Source organism: Panthera pardus, unplaced genomic scaffold (assembly GCF_024362965.1).
Source record: "Panthera pardus isolate Hobbes unplaced genomic scaffold, ASM2436296v1 HiC_scaffold_25, whole genome shotgun sequence".
In the NCBI taxonomy this organism is placed as follows: domain Eukaryota; kingdom Metazoa; phylum Chordata; class Mammalia; order Carnivora; family Felidae; genus Panthera; species Panthera pardus.
The window spans coordinates 28,456,184-28,466,010 of NW_026526821.1; positions in this window are offsets into that span (position 1 = coordinate 28,456,184).

Sequence of the window (9,827 nt, forward strand, 5' to 3'; positions counted from 1 at the left end):
TGACAAGCAGAGTTAACAGAGTTACCAACATTAGGTGGGTCGAATGCGCTGTAGCTTGAGCTTGAGCAGGTTGTGTTGGTCTCAACTGATGGCCCATTGTGTGACGAAGTCCTTCCGGATCAAGGAGGGGTCCGCTGGCCGAACGTGGGTGTGATGGACCCAGGTCGCGATGCCGTCTACTTCGAGAGCGGTGGGGGTTGTCAACACCATGATGTAGGGTCCCTTCCAGCACGGCTCGAGGGTCTCTCGGTGGTGCCTCTTGACATAGATCCAGTCTCCCGGCCTGTACTGATGAGGTGTTGGGGTCGGGCCAGCCTCATAGATAGCACGGAGGCACAGCCAAATGTCGTTGTGCGCCCTCTGGAGCCTGCTCAAGGAAAGAAAAAGTTCTTGATCTTTAAACTCAGCAATAAGTTCAGCTCGAAGGCTGGGAATAACAGGGGGTGGCCTGCCAAACATGATCTCGTAGGGAGTAAAACCCAGAGTGTAAGGAGTGTTTCTAACCCGGTAAAGGGCGTACGGTAGGAGAGTCACCCAGTCCCCGCCAGTCTCCATGGTTAATTTGGTAAGGGTCTCTTTTAGGGTTCTATTCATTCTTTCTACCTGTCCTGAGCTCTGGGGCCTATAAGCACAATGTAATTTCCAGTTTGCCCCCACCGCCTTGGCTACTGCCTGTGTTACCTGCGAGATAAAAGCTGGTTCATTGTCTGATCCTACCATGGCAGGAAAACCATACCTGGGTAAGATGTCTTCTCGTAGCTTCTTAGCCACCGTCTGAGCCGTTTCATGCTTGGTTGGGTATGCCTCCACCCAGCCAGAGAAGGTGTCTGTAAATACCAGGTCCTCGTGTAGTGCCTCGTCGAAGATGGTGGGTGAATTTTTGAATCCCTGAGGTAGCCGTGTCCAGGTGAGTTGCCCACTGTAGCCCTCCTCCGGATCATGCCACTCGAAGGCGAACAAGGGTTGGCTCTGGGGTGCCAGCGGCAGACTGAAGAAGGCATCCTTTAAATCTAGTACAGTATACCAGACCCTGGAGGGCGCCAAGGAACTCAAGAGAGTATATGGGTTGGGAACAGTTGGGTGTATATCCGTGACCCTCTTATTTACTTCCCGGAGGTCTTGTACCGGTCGGTAGTCATTTGTGTGAGGCTTTTTGACCGGCAGTAAGGGGGTGTTCCAGGCAGACTGGCAAGGAACTAGTACCCCTAGGCTTCGTAGTCTCCGGATGTGTGGCTGGATCCCCTTCCAGGCCTCCTGAGACATGGGGTATTGTTTGATCCTTATCGGACTCTTTCCTGGCTTGAGCTCTACCAGGACTGGGGTCCTATGAGCGGCGAGTCCCATCCCCCCCCCCCCCCCCCGTCTCTGCCCAAACCGAGGGGAATTCTTGTAGCCATCTGTCTATATTATCCTCTCTCAGGAGCGCCTCCTGGTGGAGGACGTATTCATCCTCCAGTTTCATGGTCAGGACCTGGATGGGGTGGCCCTTGCCATCGGTGACCTGAGGCTCCCCTTGTCTGAAAGTTATCTGAGCTCCAATCTTGGTCAGTAAGTCCTGTCCTAACAGCGGGTAGGGGCATTCTGGTATTACCATAAAGGAGTGGGATACCCGGCCCGTTCCCAAATCTACTGTTCTTCGGGTAGTCCATGAATACTGGCTCATACCAGTTGCCCCTTGTACCCAGGACTTCTTGCTGGCTAGTTTTCCTTGTGGGGTGCAGAGGACCAAATGTTGTGGTCCGGTGTCGACAAGGAAGTCAACAGGGGTCCCCTCCACTTTAAGAGTTACCCTGGGTTCGGGGAGAGGGTCCGAACCCCGACTCCCCTAATCACTTAGTTCATCTAGCTCTAGGACTTTTACTCGATCAGTCTTGCTTCCCTTCCCGCCGGCCCTTTTCGGACAATCTCGGGCCCAATGCCCTGTCTCCTTGCAGTATGCGCACTGATCCTTCTGCAGCCTCTGCTTCCCTCCCTTGGTGGTTCCTTTACCTTTTCTTGCGTCGTCTGCCAGCTGCCGGAGACGGCGGTCTCGTTCCTCGGGGGAGTCAGCAGTGGTAGCTAGTAGTATTCTGGCCAGGTCTCGAGTCTGCTTACTGCTGGCAGCCGCCATGGCACTAGCCTGCTTGTCCTCAGGAGGCTCCCGGTTATTATATACCTTTTCGGCTACCACCAGTAAGTCCTGCAGACTTTTTTCTCCTAGTCTATCTATTTTCTGTAATTTTATGCTAATGTCTTTGACCGATTGGTTTACAAAGGCCATGATAACAGCTCCCTTGCTTTCTGGAGCCTCTGGATCCATGGGGGTGTAGGTACAGAATGCCTCCATGATCTGTTCTAAAAAGGCAGCCGGAGATTCATCTTTTCCCTGTTGTACATTTCCTACCTTGGCCAAATTGGTTGGCTTTCTAGCAGCCATTCGGAGACCCCCCATTAGAGTCTGGCGGTAGACCCGGAGCCTCTCCTTACCTTCTGCCATGTTGAAATCCCACTGGGGCTGAGTTAAGGGGAAGGAGGCATCTATCTGAGCCTGGTTGGTGGTGGGATTCCCGTCTGCGCCCGGAACTAGTTTTCGGGCCCCATTGAGGATTCTTTCTCTTTCTTCAGTCATGAACAGGACCTGCAAAAGCTGCTGGCAATCGTCCCACGTGGGCTGATGGGTAAAAAGAACAGAGTCTAATAAATCAATAAGCCCTGCCGGTTTCTCGGAAAACTTAGGATTCTGAGCTTTCCAATTGTACAGGTCACTAGTGGCGAAAGGCCAATAGTGATGGGGCTGATTCCCCTCCGCGTCTGGGGGTCCGGTGGCTCGCAGGGGCGGAATAGTGGAGTCGGCGGCGGAGGCGGAGGCGGATTGCTCCCTCTGAGCCCTTTGTCTGGTAAAGGGCGGGCTTCCCACTGGAGCATTTCCGCCTCCCGCTCTCGGAACAGCGTCTGCCTCCCCCGGAGGGGGAGGATGGTGTTCTTCCGGCATCCTAGAGGGGTTATACGGGGGAGGAAAAATTAATTCTTCTTCAGTCCCCCCTTGTAGGACAGGGTAGAGGGGTGCTGAAGGCTGGGTGAGACTTTTCTTCTTCTTTGTCCCCTGCAAAGCAAGAATGGGTTTTGGCTCCGGGGGGAGTGGGGCTAGGAAGGGCTTAAGCCAAGAGGGTGGGTCTTCTACAAGGTCCTGCCAAGTGATAATGTAAGGGAGCTGATCAAGATGGCCCATCTTAGGCTGAGAGATGACACTCCTGACTCGGTGGATGGTAGGGAGGTCGAAGTCCCCTCTGGTGGCCATCCGACATTGAAAGTTGGCCACTCGCTAGAACAAAAAAACTGCCACCGACCCTTTCGGACTTCCACACTGAGGTTGTTAGCTCTTCCCCTCACATCCTTAAAGTGATCAGTCATAATACTTAGAGGAGTAGTCTGAGTCTGTCCCATAACGTCCGTCCAGTAAGTCCACAGAACAAAACAGAGAAACACAAAAACAGACAAACAGAGGGCCCCTAGAAAGTCTTCCAACTCCATGGAAGCAAAACTGAAAGCTAGCTTAGACCTTTGAGGGGATTCCACGTCCCTCCAAAGACGACAGCCTCACGCCGACCAGCGGGAGCGACCCGCCTCGTCTCAGACCTTTGAGGGGATTCCACGTCCCTCCAAAACCGATGAGGGGATTCCACGTCCCTCCAAAGACGACAGCCTCACGCCAACCAGCGGGAGCGACCCGCCTCGTCTCAGACCTTTGAGGGGATTCCACGCCCCTCCAGAAGGGAGGATCGGAATGTCTTCCGAAACTCCTGGCCCGTGGTCCTCCAGTGCGTCCACTTAGACCGCATCGGGCACTACCAGAATTCCAGAAATGAGCTCACACAGAAAAGACAGAACAAACAGACACTAACCGTGGCCAGTCAGGCTCTCCGGGTCGGGGGTCCCTCGGGGGTCTTGGGGATCCCGGACAAGCCCCCAAATGTTATGCCCAGAATTCGTGATCCCCAAATACCACCAGGGAGCCGAGTCCAATGTAAAAGCAAAAGAGCCTTTATTCGAGCTAGCTCGAGCTCAATCCCCTACCTGCACCGAGGCAGCGGTGAGATACCAGGGAGAGAGAGCGAATTTCAAAAGGACAAAGGTTTTATTGGGGCCTAGGGGCAGTTGGTGAGGTAATGGCTATGGCCTCAACCGACTGGCTGGGGAAGGGTCCGAGTCCTGTTAAGGGTTACTCAAGGGGAGGAGGTGTGGTCAAGGTGAAGGACACAGAACAAGATGGAGTCGGCCGGCGTAGGCCCGCCCTTTCAGTCACCCCCCAAAGACCCCACCTCCTACCACCATCACACTGGGGAGTAGACTTCAGCATAAGAATCTGGGGGGCGGGGTACACATTCTGTCCGCGGCAACTGGCAAGTGCAGTGGGAGTGTGAGCCACCCAAGCCAACAGCAGGTGTGTGTTTTCAGGAAGTCGGGGAAGGTCATCGGAAGGATGTGACCACCCATTGACCCCTGAGCTGGACCTGGGCACTGGGAAACTCCATACCTCCTCCTGTCCTTGGAATATGGGTTCCACTTGCCTTTCCCTGCTCCCAGAGGCTGCTCCAAGCGATGAGATAGTGACGAGATCGCTATAGAAACTTTTAAGTGTTGGCAGTGGAATGCGGGGAATCTCTTTGTCCTGCTGCTGCCCAAGACAAGCCTGGTAAGTAAGTCCCTTTTGCTCATTAAACCGGCCAGGCTGGGGTGGCCTGCCAGTCTCTTCAGCCTCTCCGAGCCCTCGGTGCATTTGGGGGCCAGTTTCAGATTACACCCAGGGCGTTCCCCAGAGGGTTGTGAACTGACAATTGTTGCTTTTTTTTCTCTTTTGTAATGCAACTGCCCGATTTAGGCTTTGATTGCGAAGGCATCCGTTTCAAAGAGGCATCCACATCTCAAATAAACACAATGCCAGCCCCAGGGCTGGGTAAAGAGCCAGGCCACCTCCCTCCACGGCCTCCTTTGTTTTAGAGACTTTGGTCAATTTCCGTAACTGACCCTCAGGTCCTCTTGCCTATTCACTTTCCCCCTTGAAATTCCTGTTTCAATGTTTATTTGTTTTTGAGACAGAGACAGAGCATGAGCAGGGGAGGGGCAGAGAGAGAGGGAGACACAGAATCTGAAACAGGCTCCAGGCTCTGAGCTGTCAGCACAGAGCTCGAAGTGGGGCTCGAACTCATGGACCGTGAGATCATGACCTGAGCCAAAGTCAGATGCTTAACCGACCAAGCCACCCAGGCGCCCCGAAATTCCTGTTTTAAATTCACCAAAAAAGAGTGAGCCCTCCAAGCCTAGCCCCCCCTACCCCTGTCCCCAAGAAAAACAGAACTCCCGGCCCCTGCGCAGCACTCGCTTTCTTCCTGTGACCTTGCTGTGTGGCCCCAGGTGTCCTAAGTAATAAACCTTTGTATGTTTTCAAAGTGTCCCGATGGTTGTCGCTAAAGTGCATCTTGCAATCGTAAGAAGAGCCACAAGGGTGAGTCCTACCACAACATTTGGTTATTAATAGGCCGGGACGGGCACACAGCACTGTGGCCTCATAGGCAACCAGCAATCTGATTTCTATGGCCGTAGATTGGTTTTGTTGGTTCTTGAATTCTGTATATATAATCATTCAGTGCCTGGCGATGTGTGGCTGCTTTGACTCCTCTCAAAGCTTAGTGTGTGTAGATGTCTTCTTTTTTCTTTGTTAGGGTAAGAGAGGGAAATAAAAATATGATAAAAACCGGGAGGGGGACAAAACAGAAGAGACTCATAAATCTGGAGAACAAACTGAGGGTTATGGGAGGGGTAGTGGGAGGAGGGGGATGGGCTAAATGGGTAAGGGGCACTGGGGAATCTACTCCTGAAATCACTGTGGCACTCTATGATGACTAATTTGGATGTAAATTTTAAAAAATAAAAAATAAAATAAAAAAAAAGTTTAAAAAAAACGGACGCAAGTAAGTTACAAAGAAATAATTGGACTAAAATAGACCATGCAACACTTAGCATAAAAAAAAGCAATGTCCATATTTTTATGAAATTAGACTTCAGGATAATGAATGTTTCATACACAAATAAAGGGCCAATTCGTCAAGAGGACATCATAATCCTAACTCTGTTTTCACCTAATCAATATGTTCGAGCATAGATAAAGTGAAAATTGATAGAACCAAAGAGAGAAATACAAAAATTGACAATTTACATTTGAGATTTCAATACTCGTCCGTCACTAATCAAGGGAACAGAGAAAAAAAAAGCAGGAATGGAAAGATTTGACCATCACCGCCCAACTTGACCAAAGTGTCATTTCTACAGCACTTCACCCCACGCCAGCAAATCCAAGTTTTGTTCAAGTCCATATGGACCATTCATGGAGATAGACCATGTTTGGTCCATACAACAAGATGAATTAATTGAACAGGAGAGAAATTACAGAATCTGTCTTTTGACCACAAGAGACTGAATTAGAAATCAGTAACAGCTCTCTGCAAAGGTCCCAAATATTAGGCATATTTTTGTCTCAAGGCTGTACCCGTGGGACAGCTTCTGGGAGTGGAGAAGGCAGGTGGAACACACATTTCCACGACTGGGGAGGGAGTGAGGAGCCTCCAATTGCCTGGGTCTAGCTCGCGGGTCAGCCAGTGGTCACGTCGTTTTGATGACCTCTTCCAACACCTCAAATCCATAGAGTGGCTCTTAGGGGATAGAGAATATAACAGATGTAAGTCAAGGTCCTGCTCACAAAAGGCAATAAATACTCTGTACGCCAAAGGAGTATATTTTTCCTTCTACAACTTGAAGCTTTATTTGGGATATCATATTCATGGCCCATGCATGAGTGAGAGCTGCCATGATTTTGTGAAATGGCTATCAATCAGGAAGTGTAGATAAGCTCAGATATAAGAGACCAGACCCTGCTATCATTTAACCCATCTGACCAGACGCCAGGATTCACACACGTGGACAGGGGCTGCCTGAGGACCCGAGGTCTGATTTCCAAAGCCATGGTGATGAGTATTCTCTATGCCACACAGGCAGAGGGCAAGTTTTGGTGGCTCTAGAGTCAAGCCTGATTCACATCAAACTCTGTCATCTCCTGCCTGGGGGGACACTCAAAGTTCTGAATGCCCTTGATGCTTCATCTGTGAGATGGGAAAACATGTCCTGCCTGCAGGGTTGATGGAAGCATCAGATGATGGAGTGGAGGGTTGACATTCCTTCTGACTGCCCAGCATCTGAGACCCCTCCCAGCACAGAGACTGACAGCAGCAGACCCACCCACCCAGGCTCCTTTGAACCCAGACAAGGGCCTGTGATTGAGTCTCTGGTGCATGCCCTACACAGAGCTAAGTGTTTAAACGCAATAACATTGAATCCACACAACAAGTCCTCAAGTGGTTACCCTCATTTTTAAAAGCAGGGTTGAGAGGTTCAGTGACCTGCCTGTGCTCACACAGCTGGTGGAAGAGTTAGGACTGGGACCAGGATTGACTGGATCTCCCATGATTTCAATTACTTTTCCAACACATTTATTGAGTACATGCTACTCATCACCACACACTACATTCCTCAGTGCTCTACCTTCCAGAAAAAGCTCAAAGCTGATAATACAGGCTCTTACATTACAAACAGGTTTCTTGGAATCATTAAAACACCACGTATGTCATAAAATTTTTTTTTAACATAATCTCTCTGCCCAACATGGGGCTTGAACTCACAACCTGAGATCAAGAGTTGCATGCTCCACTGACTGAGTCAGTCAGGCACCCTGATGCACAGAAGTTTCCAGGTTCGATGTAGTTCCGTTGGCCAGTTTTGCTTCTGTTGTCTTGGCTTTGGTGTCACCCAAAAGATCATTGTCAAACCTCATGAAGCTTTCCCCCATGTTTTTCTCTAGAAGTTTATAGTTTTAAGTCCTATAGTTAGGTCTTAAATCTCTCTTTTTTTTTTTTTTTGGTTAATTTTTGTTCACAGTGTAAGATAAGCATCCAGGTTCATTCTTTTGCATGTGGGAATCCACTTTCCCCACCATCATTTGTTGAAGAACCTATCCTTCCCCCATTGAGTGGTCTTGGCAACCTCGTCAAAAATCACTTGGCTGTATATGGGAGGGTTTATTTCTGGGGTCTCTATTCTATTGTGTTTGGTCAATATATCTGTCTTTACACCACTACCGCACTGTTGTGAATACTGTTGCTTTGTGGTATGTTTCGAAATCAGGAAGTGTGAGGTCATCACCTTTGTCCTTCATTTTCAACATAGTTTTCGTTATTCAGGGCCCTCGAGATTCCATATGAATGTTTAAAATGTTTTTTTCTGGGCGCCTGGGTGGCTCAGTCGGTTGAGCGGCCGACTTCGGCTCAGGCCATGATCTCGCGGTCTGTGAGTTTGAGCCCCATGTTGGGCTCTGTGCTGACAGCTCAGAGCCTGGAGCTTGTTTCGGATTCTGTGTCTCCCTCTCTCTGACCCTCCCCTGTTCATGCTCTGTCTCTCCCTGTCTCAAAAAAAAAAAAAAAAAAAAAAAAAAAAAAGTTAAAAAAAATTTAAAAAAAAATGTTTTTTTCTATTTCTGAAAAAAAATGCCATTGGGATTTTAATAGGAATTTCACTGAATCTGTAAAGTGCTTTGGTGAGTATGGCCATTTTAACAATATTAAGTCTTTTAATCCAGGAGCATGGAATGTCTTTCCATTTAATTGTATCTTTGATTTCTTTTAGCACATTTTGAAGTTTTCACTGTTTTGGACTTTCTTTCACCTCCTTGGTTAAGCTTATTCATAAGTATTTTATCTTTTTTGATGCAATAGTACAAGTAATTGTTTTCTAAAATTCCTTTTTTAACTTTTGATTGGTCATTATTAGTTTATAGAAATGCAGCTGGTCACTGTATGTTGATTTTGTACCTTGTAACTTTGTTGAACTCATTTCTTAGTTGTAAGTAAGGGGTGTGTGTGTGTGTGTGTGTGTGTGTAATCTTTATGGCTTTTTGTAAGTAAAATCATGTCATTTGAGAATAGAAATAATTTTCCTTTCTCTTTTTTTTCCAATTTAGATGCCTTTTATTATTTCTTTTTCTTATCTAATTGATCTTCCAGTTAGAAGGGCATCCTTGTTCTTGACCTTAGGGGAAAATCTTTCACTCTTTTACCACTGAATGTGATGTTAGGCTTTTATTATGTTGAGGGTTTCCTTCTGTTCTTAGTTTGTTGAGTGTTTTTATCATGAAATGGTGTTGATTTTGTTAAGTGTTCTTTCTGCCTTGATGGAGAAGATCATGTGGTATTTGTCCTTCCTTTTGTTAATGTAACATTTATAACATTTCATATGTTGAACCATCTTTGTATTCCAGGTACAAATCTCACTTGGTCATAGTGTATAATGCTTTCAATATACTGTTCGGTTTGCTTTGCTAGTATTTTGTTGAGGATTTTCGTACCAATATTCATCAGAGATATTGCTTTGTAGTTTTTTGTTGTATCTTCATCTGGTTTTGGTATCAGTAATGCTGACCTCATATCATGAATTTGGAAGTGTTCTTTCCTCTTCAATTTTTTCTTTAAAGAGTTTGAGAAGGATTCATGTTGTTTAAATGTTTGAAAGGATTCTCCAGTGATGTCATCTGGTTCTGGGCTTTTTCTTTGTTGGGAGGTTTTTGATTATTGCTTCATTCTCATTGTTTCATTCTTTTTACAGAGTTATTACTCTGTTCAGATTTTTAGTTCAGTGTAATTCAGGATTGGTAGGTTTTATGTTTGTAAAAAACTTACCCATTTCTTCCAGTTTATCCAATTTGTTGGCATATAATTGTTCATAGTAGTCTCTTATAATCTTTTTGA